Consider the following 12,268-nt stretch of genomic DNA (forward strand, 5'->3'; position numbering starts at 1 on the left):
CTTGTGTTATTGTTTTGTCAGCAGGTTAATCAACCCTTTTCATTGTTGTCCATTTCACTGCAGTCATTTATTTAAAACATTTGTGGTCATTCTGCTTGCTGCTGGCACAAAACTGAAGAAATAGTGTTGTGGGATAAGTAGGGATTCGAAAACATTTCATCTTCCTTTTGTGGTAGTTTCCTCAGTCTGTTTAATTTTGTAATTCACATCTTATCACTTGTGCAGGAGATTAGTTGCTATTCTAACAGTATTGTACGGCACTGTCTCGTTATCATAACTCTTTGTGCTGTCAGATGCTAATCTTCCTGTCCTGAAAGCTTCCCACAATCTGAGACATTAACTGCATGCTTTATGTTCCAGTTATCTTTACATTAACTAAACTCTGTGTATTGTTACAGATCTAGTGGATATTTGCCTGGCATCTCTTCTGCCTGCAGAGAACAACACAACAAAGGGGAAGAAGGTATTTCAGTGAGAATGATTGTGGGTTTCTTCTTAAATCAAGGCTTGAGTTATTTGTCATTAACTATCTCAGAACATGCAAAACCTTTTCCTAAGAGGAAGTCTCACTGAAGAGGACTTCCTCACTTTGTTGCAGTCTCAATTCTTGTTCATCATGTGCTATATCTCCTATATTACACCATCTAAATATTTGACAGCGAAGGGATTTTATTTTAATGTTTTATTTTTGGCATAAAGCAGTCTTTAATTAATACCGTCTAGCCAGTACAGGAGCAGTGTTTCTTCTGTTACTGCACACACTAGATAATTTCATATCAAGGACCCTCAGAATTACCAAGGAAAGAAACCTAGACTGATGTTAAGGAACAGACTGTCCATCAGCCCTGCCTGGTCAGGGCTGTCTTCAGAGCTGCAGTCTTGGAAGACTGAGCTATGGTGTCCTGAGGTGAGGCAGACCATTGCAGCACTTGGTATAAGCCCAATCTTTGTGAATCCTGGGCTTCGCTTGCTAATTTCTGTCCCTCTAATCTTCTGGCAAACCTGATATTTATCTCTTAGTCAAGAGATCCCTTCCTACATATCGGGAAATTTCAGTATTTGCTGAATCAGTATCGTTCTAATTTTACCACACCAATTTCCTTTTATTTGATTTATCATCTGGTCCTATGATGGGAAGCCTGAAATAAATATCCTCTGATTTACGTTGAACCTTCATTCAATTCTATAGCAGCTCCTTGTATTTTACTCCCCAGTCAGGTGAATCAGTATTTTCTTCTAAAATGAAACTTAAAGTAATTCTGATATAGAATTTGGGATACAGTTTATAGGAGGTGAAGGCTAAGTATATTCACACGCTTGTGTACACATATATATGTATATATATGTATGCATACTTATCTACTTTATATATTAAAAAATTGATTTGGAAATTCTTTTGTACACTGTTTTCTACATTAAAAAATGTAGAAAATGTAAAAAAATGTCCTCTTCCACAGAATTATTTTTCTCTGTATTTATCTTTGGTTTCTTGGAATTTTACTACATAGACTTTGAGTGCCTCATACAGTTTTCATTTCAGGGCCTGTATCTCTTGCAGTAGGCAGCCCGTTTCACACCAGATTGGATCCTTCTTTTCTTCTGCACAACAATTCTGTGTTGCTGATTTTGTAAAAAGGCAATCATCTCCAGATGCTGCCAACGCAGGATTACAACTTCACACCTGAAATAAACAATAGAAGAGACTGATTGAAGGAATGAAGGTGTTTTCATACGTGTACAAATACTTAAAATGGAAGGGAAAAAAAGGAGAACTGTCCAATTTATTTTCCTGTAGGTGTTCTTTTCTTCTTGGAGCTTATAGCAGTGACTTTAATTCCACCTCAATTACGGTGAGGTATAATATAATCTGGAATGAGTCTGAAAGCATCCCAGACACATGGGCTGTCTAGAGAAAGCCAAGCAAGTGTCAAACTGAAGGCTCCTTTTTAAGAGATAAGGCGATTATATGCTGTTATAGAAGCCCACTGTGCAATTCCTTAACCTTCATAGTCACAGATTATAACTGAAATTCTCACATCTGATAGTATTTGATGAAGCAATTAGCATTTTGAATCACAGTAGACTAATGCAGTTCAGAATGACACCTGAATATTTTAAATGGCTTAGATGCATCTGATGATTTCTTGTCTCAACGTGCTATACTTTTTATTTCTAGAAAATCTAAGGCACTTTAAAAGTGTAGTATTGTGAAAAAAGTTGCTGTAGCAGGTGTTCTTTTTTTTTAATATAAAGTGCTTTCCCTGGGGGCTTTGGCTTTTCTTTCCTGATCATAAAGTATGTATTAGCTCTTTGAAGCAGTAGTGCAGTCCTATTGTGGTGGGCACTGAAAAGCATAAAGTCACAGGCAATCACTTTGCCATTGTATTTTGAGATTAAAAAACAGAGCCTAACAAATGAAGCATATCTTGAGCCAGAAGATGAGGTAACATCAAATAATACAGCATGTCTAGCACAGCTTAACTGTGAATAAATTCTTAGCCAGTCATCCCTTTGCCAACCTGTTTGCCAAGGCAAGGCCTTGATTTGCCTTTCAGGTATCACTGGTTTTTGTTTGTTTCCCTGCATTTTTTATCTTGTTTGTAATATAGAATTTTAATTTAGGTTTCATTACAGTCTTCCATGAATGCATGAGGAGCGTGCTGTTCTTCATAAAACTCAACCTGAACATGTACTTCTGTATTTATTCTCTTCACTCTCTTCCTGACACCTGAATGACTGGATCCTGGCAGCACATATTTTTAGCAGATTATCCATTTTTTTTTAATGTAGAAAACAGTGTACAAGGATTTATACAAAGGCCTTGAGATGACTCAACTATTGGCTTGTATCTCTGCAGCAGAAGGCTGTGGTTTCCATTTCCACCTCATGTACTAGGCTCGTACCCAATGCTTGGCACCGTATTTCAGTGACAGGGGGTGTCGCATCGTGGGAGATGTCATCCCAAAGATGACATAATGAACTCATCTCTATTGTTTCTCCATCTGGAAATGAAAACTCCAATACTTCAAAAAGAGCAGGAGTTTACTTTCGGGCCCCACCGGTCGTTCCTACAATTGTTCCCGTGACAATGTGTGTGAGATGTTGCTCAGTACATGACAACTATGTTTCTGCCTGAAGAGTTTTTGCAGCATCACTGCCTACACCGTTTCCATCAGCGTACTGCATCTGTTGTGCCATTTGTAAAACACTGAGATTTCTATTTACAGAGCAGGATTTTTTCTTCTGTGCTAGTAACAGCAATTGTAAGAAGTCAGGTTTACTGTTGCTTCCTCTCCCTACTTCTGGAGAGGGAAGTTCTTCTGCTGCAGGGAAGGCACTTGGAGAAGTCAGTGTGTGGCACTGCTGGAGCATTTAATGCAACTGACAGAGGAAATGTTGTAGCCAAATGCATATTTTTCAGTGATACAGAGACAGAAAATCTGTAACTATGGTGCTCGATAGAGGCAGTCACAAAGGGGCAGTTTTGACAGATTATAAATGTGTGTAGTGAAGGAACCAGGGAAAATGGAGGATTTTAGTTCTTTAGTATATTTTGCTTTTAATCTGGACATGAAATAGTAATATTAATAGTAGTGCTTTATCTTCTTGAAATCTACATAGTGGAGATTATCCACACCTGTCCTTCTTGCTCCTTGTTACCCCTATCATTTCATTACTTCTCTGCAGTCTTATAACAGCTTTTTGCTCTTGTATTCTCTCCTTCCCCAATAACTTATCTTCAGAAGGACAAAGAAAGGAGAAATGTTTCAAGTCCTTTCCCTTTTGTGTGCTTTTTTTACCCTTGGTTTGAGAAACATAGGACGTGCTTGACACTATCTGTATGTGATTGCAGATTGTGGGCTTCAGTCCTATGTTTTCATTCTCTTCAGCATCTTCTTAATCTGTTGTGATGAATCTGCATGGATCTTATCGTAGACCATTAGTAAGCTCATTCTCAACCAGTTAATGGACTAGATTTCAGATGGATTTGGAGTTAAATACATTCAAAGAAAATGCCACCTTGTTCAATACTCTTTAGTTTATCCACTTGTTATACAGTGGCATATTTAGTGCAATATGAGTGCATATTGAGTGCAACACACTCAAACTAAACAAACAAACAAAAAAGCAACCAGACAGCCTTATCCAACCATGTTTAGAAATACAAGAAGATAACCAGAAACAGTAACTTGTCATCACTGCTGAAATGTACTGCCCACTGCCCCACTGTGCTCACATGCACCGGTTGGTCTCCATCAATGTTCCGTCAATTCTGAAAGATTTTGTTGAGAAATAAAAGATCAGGTATCGGCATGTTATTTTCTGTTGTGTAGATGGACCTCTTCTCTACAGGTAATATAACTTTTCAGTAATACCGTACTTGTCCCTGCGGTTCCCCTGATACAAAACTCAGTTGAAAACCCTAAATTAATTTGTCTTACTGTATGTAGAAAAGAGAGCGTACATCTGCAAGAGAGTCTCATGCATGAGCAGAGCTGCATATAAAATAAGCTGTTAGGGAATTTAAATCATTTTCCTCTTTAAGAAAAAATTGGCAGCTAGATGTTCTGCCAAACTTCTAGTGGGCTAAAACTCAAAGATCTCTACAGAGAACTGGAAAGAAGCCACTTTGAATCATAATTTTTACCAACAGGGACTAAAAGGAATGATCAAAACAAATTTGAAGTTTTAATAAACAAACAAGTTTCCATCTTCACTACTTACATTACTGCTTCTCTCTCTTATGCTATGCAGGTATCACTAGGTTGCAGAAAGCAGATGGGGTTCTTATTCTTGATTAGACTTTAATATCACTTCATATATATTTTAAAATGTATAAAAAGCCTCATGAATTCAAATGAGTTGTTATGGTCCACAGCTACAACCACAGTAATGGCTACACAGCTTATAGACAATAGCCAATGCCAGGTGTTAACTCATGAATATTTATGCACATCAGTCATCATGGAAGCAAAATCCAATTTGGACCTGAACTTACTCCCGGTACAGTGGAAAAAAAACACCTGGTACTCGAAGTGATCCTCCAGGGAACATCTTGGAAAAAAAAATAGTCTTCTCCCTCCCATCCCCATGTGTTTCTTTCCCCAAAAATGGGATGGGAAACAGGGATCACAACATAAAAACATGATACAGTATTTCTTGATTAATTGATAGAGTTCGTAATTAATTGGAATATCTTTTTCCTCTGAAAAAAATAAATGTGAACAAACACTTTTTTACACACATTTTTTCAGTTGTGTCATGACGGTGGAACTTAAGCACTGAATATTTATGCATTCTAAATTTCATGAGCTAAGGTAATTTTGAAGATGTCTGTGGAAGAAAAGTCTGTGCATAATTTTATTGTGTTTTATTTAAGTCAGTAAAAATTTTCTTCTAGTTTTATATAACTAGATGTAACTGGAAGGCAGCAGACAGCATTTTTATCACTTAAAAAACAAAAACAAAAAAAAAAAAAAACCAAAACAAACAAACAAACAAAAAAAAAAAACAACACATTTTAGCTTGGAAAACTTTAATTCCAAAAAAAAATTTTTTTTTTCTTGATTTTTGAAGAAAAAAAAAAAAAAAAAAAAGTATGGAATTGAAATGGAACAAACATTTAATGCATGTTAAGATATGAGCTGCAGGCCAACCTGGCAGTCTGTACTGATCAGGAAAGCAGGACTGAAATCAGACTTCATCTGGAACTTAAATTTTCACTCTTGCCTTACTTCTCAATTTTCCTCCTGAAAACAGAACCCCATAAACTAAAGATTTAGCGTAAGGGTTGGGAGAGAATATTTGTGACAATAAAAATGCACAAAGCCACATAAAAGTGAATGAGATGCATCTTATATCAATTTGAAATTTAAATAAATGCAATTAATGAAATACAGAAAGACCCAGATTTGTTCTTCTTCCTAGTGACCATGGATGAGGAAGTCCTACAGTACCCGTGTGTGTACTCCTTTTCCCAGAGATCTGCCATTTTTCTGCACTGGCAGGTAAGATATTAAAGACCTGATGGTTGTACTGATTTTGAAGGAGAATAAGGCAAACATGAGTGATGTAGACAGCTGGCTGTGCTGCAGCTGGTTGAAAAATGTCTGCTTGAAATGCTGCAGTTACTATAAGCCACTGTATGAGAGCTGAGCTTGGCAGCGTACCCAGCATAAATGATTCCGAAGGATGCAGTTCTACATTTTGTTGATATATTTGTAGATTAGTTATTCCTCTTTTCAGCTCCTGAGTTTCCTTTAATTTTTTCTCGACATCTGCTGTTCCCAGACTGCCAGTGGTTGTACTGGGCCAGAAGAACCCTGACAGTGACAATATTCTTTTGCATGGCCTTAGTGCAGGCTGTGCACCTGCATACCCGTCCAGACAGCCTGCCACAGATTGCAGTGTTGTCTACATCATTTCCAGAAAGGCTGAGAGATCCGTGTGTGTGCCAAGCATTGCACTGGGAGACTGGCTTCATGAACAGCATACTAAGATTTTCATGAAAAAAGAACTACCTTGGGAATTATTTGTGATGTGCAGCAGAGCCAAGAAAATATCACTGAAGCTCAGTTTTAAAGGAAATGTAAGAGGGCATAAGTTAAAAGATGCAGCCAAGCTGGCATCAATTGCACATCTAAGGTTTGCATCAAGTGGCAGCGAGCAGTTAGATGGCTGTTTGCAAACCAAGATCATGATGGATCCTCATCTGGCTTTGGTTATCAAAGCAGAAGCATGCAGTGGCAAAAGCCACAGCCATCTTTGCATCACTAGGGAACATTTTTTATATTTGCTCTGTAGCTGTAACAGCTAACAGAAGTCTGCAGTATCTAGAGAAACAGCTCAGAATGTATTTTCTAAGGAATTGCCTATACAAAGCTCAGTCCATTTTGTATGGACTCAAACAGCAATTCAGACAGATGCAAATAAGTTAAAAACATGTATCTGTACTTGGAAAAAAGATAAGGACTTAGATGTAACAACCTAATACTCAGCTATATGTGCAGTTTGGAGCTTGTGCTATGTAATGTTTAGAATTCATGCAGAAGTATTTCTTAGAGGAAAGATGCTAACTCATATCTTCTAATTAATTTTCAACTGAACATGATGGAATTGAGAAAATATCAAGGGGAGAAAGGGTAGGAGTCATCAGATCCTACAGCCATAAGAAATATTTTTTCCTCTTTAGTTACAGTTTCATATCTTGGTAATGCTGCGATTGGTAATTTACAGTACAAAAGAGCACTGGGCTTATGTGGAATGTAGTTAGTCATTCAGATGTAAGATTTTCTTTCAGAGAAGCCATAATGGCCTGTCAGAAAGTTTAACCAGAATGTGCCAGCAGTACACTTCACCAGAACTGTGATGCTGGAGACTGGTACGTTCCATAGTCCTAAAGCAGATGGATACACATGGGGAAAAGAGCCATGTCCTGTCCCCAGCAGCGTGTTCCAGCTCTGAAGTGAGATGTCCATGCCTGCAGTAACAACTTTGCGCCAGCAGCATAACTGCATTTGATGAAACATCGGTTTAAGCAAGACATTACTGTGGGTTGTACCTAATGGTGAGGTTGGAGGGCCCTGTGTGCTTCGGAGCTGTGAAGTCAAAGCACAGGCAGGCTGATCCCAACTCCTTCACAGAATTGTAGGGGTTGGAAGGGACCTCCAGAGATCATCGAGTCCAACCCCCTTTCCACCCCAAGCAAAGCTCTGCTGTGTCCAATGGTGACTGGAGGCCTGAGGGGCCAGGAAGCTATGGGCACTCAGCAGCTGCATATAAACCCTCATAAATTAGCACGTTAGAAATTCCCATGAATGTAATGTGTTCTTGTCTGCACTTTTGCTCCTCTAGTGGCAGCTATGAGATAAATTGTTTCAAAGGGAAAGCATCTTATATTTAATATTAAATATATTTAATATTAAAGAAAAGTATGAAAAAGGAACACCAGAAAAGCATTACAATCTGCCAAAAATGCAAGAGGGTGGAGTGGGAAAATTGTGGAAACGCATGGACAGTATCCCAAAATGGAGATCTGAAAGAACTGCGGAGAATTCAGGCCAGTAAATGGAAAACATGCTAGAAAAGTTTTGGTGATCTGACTTTACTGTCAGCAACTGATATTCAGGTTACTTGTTAAGTAGAAATTACAACTTTTCCTTATTTATTCAGCTGTTTATCTAGTTTATGTCTCAGCATGTTTGACTTCAGGTACTACTGGTGGAAAAAAAAAAAAAAAAAAAAAGAGGAATATCAACATAATAATTCCCATTTGCTTTTGAAATGTAATTTCCTCCCTATTTTCTCAGTGACCTGGAGCTAGTCCTTTAAACACGTTTGGCTCCAAAATGTAAGACAATTTATTTTTCTGTCGAGATAGTGAGGGATTCAGATATGAAGTAATGCATCCTTATGCTTTGCAGCTAATACCAATTTCCTGCTTTCTGCTGATATTTTGATATCTCTGCTTACCGTGGTCATCTCTGTATGTGAGTTACAAAACACAGAAGCAAAAAAAGACAAATTTTAACAGAGCAATAGCACGTTAGATAGAGCAAGTCACAAAAACAATGCCAGGCTCTGAGAAGTCTTTATTTACAGAGCTTCCCTATGGTCATTTCTGAAACAATAAACAGATTCTAGGGCAATAGATACAGCTCCTTCCAACTGATACCAGCCCTTCTCTCAGTTATGCAGCCATACTACTTTTATCTGCCTACGTGACACTACATGTGCACACACATTTACTTTACTGAACACAACAGAAAGGGGAAATAGGTTCCAAAGACTTTTAAGCAATGATCAATAGGAAGGAGAAAATGAAGTGCTTCTGAATGGGTGCAATATTGTATTATTATTCCATTATTATTTGAATGTTTCTAGTTGTTACTTGGCCTTTGAAATTATACAAAAAAAAAAAAAATTAAAAATCATCAAAGACGGCAAAGAGAACATGTCAGAAAATATGTCCATAGGTCTTTGCAGGGCTTGTTAGTATATGTATGTAGGCTGTTTTATATGCAAAGGCATTGAGATGCATTTTCCTTCACTTTTATCCGTGTATCAGTTTTCTAGTTAATGTATTGCTTTCAATTAAGTATAAAACAATAAGAAGTAGAAGGTGACTTTGTTGTCTAAGTGACTAGAATGATGGCTGAAATCCGGCAGCTGCACCATTTCTTTCTAAACCAATCCCAAATTCAATTAAAATTCTATTCTGGGGGCACAAGTAATAATCTGTGATAATTGCATTACAGTAATTTAAACTACATACTTTTTAATCTCATGTAATTTAAATGCATCCAAGGAAGACAGCTTGAACTACAAATTTTTGTTTCCTAATATTGGAAGTAATGTATGTAAATGGAAACTAAATTATAAAACTTTGCTTCACATTACTTTTATGGCTATGTAATGCTCTCAGATTGTTATTACTTGAACTATACTAAGAATTTATGAAATTGCCATTTAACATGATTAGCACTGTTATTTGTTTGAGTCCTCATAATTCTAGAAACATTTAGGTTTTTATTTTGTCTATCAATTAAAAGAAGAATAATAAATATTAGGGAAAACAGTGCGTTTGCAATGAGATCTTGCTCAGGAAGCAGGGAGAATGATATGTTCTCAGGTCACAGACTCCATATTCTCAGTAGGATCACATTGCAAATCAAGGCTAGGACAAGACAGCAGAAAGAAATAACTGTATCAAACTGAACATGTTATTTCTGTGATTAAACAAACACAGCACATTAGGAAATGATGAAGAGAATACATACTACAAAGTTGAGTAATTTGACCTTATTGGCTTCTGCTAGATTGCATGCCCTTGGGTAGGGATTGAAGTCAAAAGTACATGGAAGGTCTCCAAGGAAAACGTGGAGTCCAAGACATTCCTCAGTCAGACACTGCTTACCTTAAAATGGCTGCGATCAATTTGTCAGTAAGGAGATCCTGCGTAACAATAATGTCATAGCAGAGCAGGTCTGTTAGATTTGAGTTTCAAGGAATTGATGCAAGTTATTATTTTCCTTATTTTGTTTCTGTACCCGGCGGGTTGGTTGGTTGGTTTCTCAGATTTTAACAAATGTTAAAATTTTTAACAAATACTGATCTGTTTGAGTCTCCTTACATCTGAGTAACTGGAAGGCTGATGTGGGGATACAGTATGCACATAGCTGGTTATCTCAGTAGAGTACAGATATGAATTTCATAATAGACAAATTATCCGATATTCTTAAATAACTTCTGTTCAGTGTTCCACATACTGTTAAAATTTGTATTGGAAGAGTTATGGTTCTGCTTGGTCTTGATTAAATATGTATGTATACCATAAAAAAAAAAGTATCCTACAAAATATAAATGCAAGTGCTTACGTAAAAACACCTCTGTGCAGTATGACAGGTACAGGTAGAGCCTTGCTAACAGAGAAATAACTGTTGTTTCCTTTGCATTAGATCATTTACTCCATGACTTGAATTTCAGGGAGCTTAGTAATAACTTTTTCATTTCTTTCCTTGTCAACTAGAAATCCAGTAGATTACAATTACATTTTTTGAAACTGACAATATATGTTGTCATAAATATTGCACCACTTTACATTTTTTGTGTCAAAGTAAGAGGGTTCAAGGGTTTCTGTGTATTCATCTCATCTGCCAACTATACCTCAGAAAGTGCAGGAACTAAAGTTTTTAAATTACTCCCTACGCAAATGTAGAACCATGGAAAATGTTTCACTTAATTTTCTCAGCTAAGGTCAACTTCATTTGGTGAATGCAACAAGTCAGCCTGTAGCAGTAAGCAATCATCTATCAGCTTACTGAAAAGGCAGCTGTATGTCCTTAGGGTTTGTGTTAGAGACAACTGAGTTTCCTGCTATTTGTACTGAAAATGTAAACACAAGTCAACAGATTTGAGATATGAGTCCTTTCTTATTTCTGTTTCAGATGTAACATGGTGAAGTCACAAGATTTTGCATTAAGTTTTCTTTAGAGAATTCAACAAGACAATTTCTTTTATAAGAGACCTGTATCAGTGAGTTTCTTCAGTAACTTCCAGACATAAAAATATCTCCTTGATTAAGGAAAAATCTGACTGGTGCATTGCTTTTTTGTTTGTTTTTCAATCCAAAATCCACAGTTCTTTGATTCTCTGAAAATGTAGACTCAAATTGCAAAGATATTGCATTACATGCACTTCATCAGAGTTTCTCAGAGGACAGAATAGAAGCAGACACTATTCATCTGAGATACTATCTTCTATATTATTTTGAAACAGGTTTGGTATAAAAAGCAGAAAGATAGGGACGATGTGAAAATTGAGACCCCCAAGTTTGACATTTTCAAACGTTCACTGCTTCCAGTGTGATGTTAAGTTAAATGAATTACACTCAAGTAATCTGGCAGTTTCCAGAGGTCAAGATGAGCATGTGTGAGGACTGATTCTTCATCACACATAACTTCTTCAAGCCTTACTGAAGCTGAAGCAAGCACAGCTCCCTAGTGGTCATCTAGGAGAGTTCATAATAAAAGTGAGTGAAAAGGAAGATATTTTAACGTAATAGTCAAAAAACACTGTGCGAGGGTAGTACAGTAAACCAGAAATCCTCACCTTCTGAACTCCTTGTATAAAGAACTGTAATTGAGGATTGTGTCACACACTGAAGCTCCCCTATGAGTTTGATCATAACTGATACATAATGTGCAGTTTTAGGGAAAAGTTAATTTTAAAATGTTAGAATAGCATGCTCCAAACAGTTGTCTCCATATGTTTGCAGGTGTAAATGTATAGAACAGTGGTTCCTTCATCCAAGTGCTGTGTTATCTACATGTGTATATATAGCTTTAGCATATATGCATCTTTTTATTATCACCACTCACTTGTACTTGTGGTACCTATTATGCTGTGTACAGATTTTATCCTCTGTAATCCTTTTATTCTCTCTGTGAATTTGTAAACGTTTCCTTTGAAGATTAATCCCATAATTAAAGGGCATATTTAAGTAATGAAACTCTGGATTGCTCATACTTAAGTGGCGTGTGCAATCTTCAACAATGACAATACATCTAAACACGCATTTTGGTAGAAGTAACCAAGTGCAAGCTGATATTTCCAAAAGAAGGACTTGGAACTGCTGATACACAACACACCAGGTAAGTGTGAATATTTTATTGTTCATTATGCTTTGGTTGGAACAGACTTCATTTAAGAAGTTCCATTTAATTCATGTCCACTGATGTCGTATGACACCTTTCTTGTGTATTAAACA

The 12,268-nt window shown here is 36.9% G+C and overlaps 1 long non-coding RNA gene across 1 annotated transcript; it reads left to right on the forward strand.

The window, feature by feature from the left end:
* Positions 1 to 420: 420 nt before the first annotated feature.
* On the forward strand, positions 421 to 11,033 carry LOC122175617. The gene is made up of 3 exons (XR_006177454.1): positions 421 to 463; positions 5,929 to 6,008; positions 10,947 to 11,033. It is a non-coding gene; the product is annotated as an uncharacterized LOC122175617 (long non-coding RNA).
* The last annotated feature ends 1,235 nt before the right edge of the window (positions 11,034 to 12,268 follow it).

This window comes from Lagopus leucura, unplaced genomic scaffold (genome assembly GCF_019238085.1).
Source record: "Lagopus leucura isolate 7727_CA_CO unplaced genomic scaffold, USGS_WTPT01 Super-Scaffold_739, whole genome shotgun sequence".
Taxonomy (NCBI): domain Eukaryota; kingdom Metazoa; phylum Chordata; class Aves; order Galliformes; family Phasianidae; genus Lagopus; species Lagopus leucura.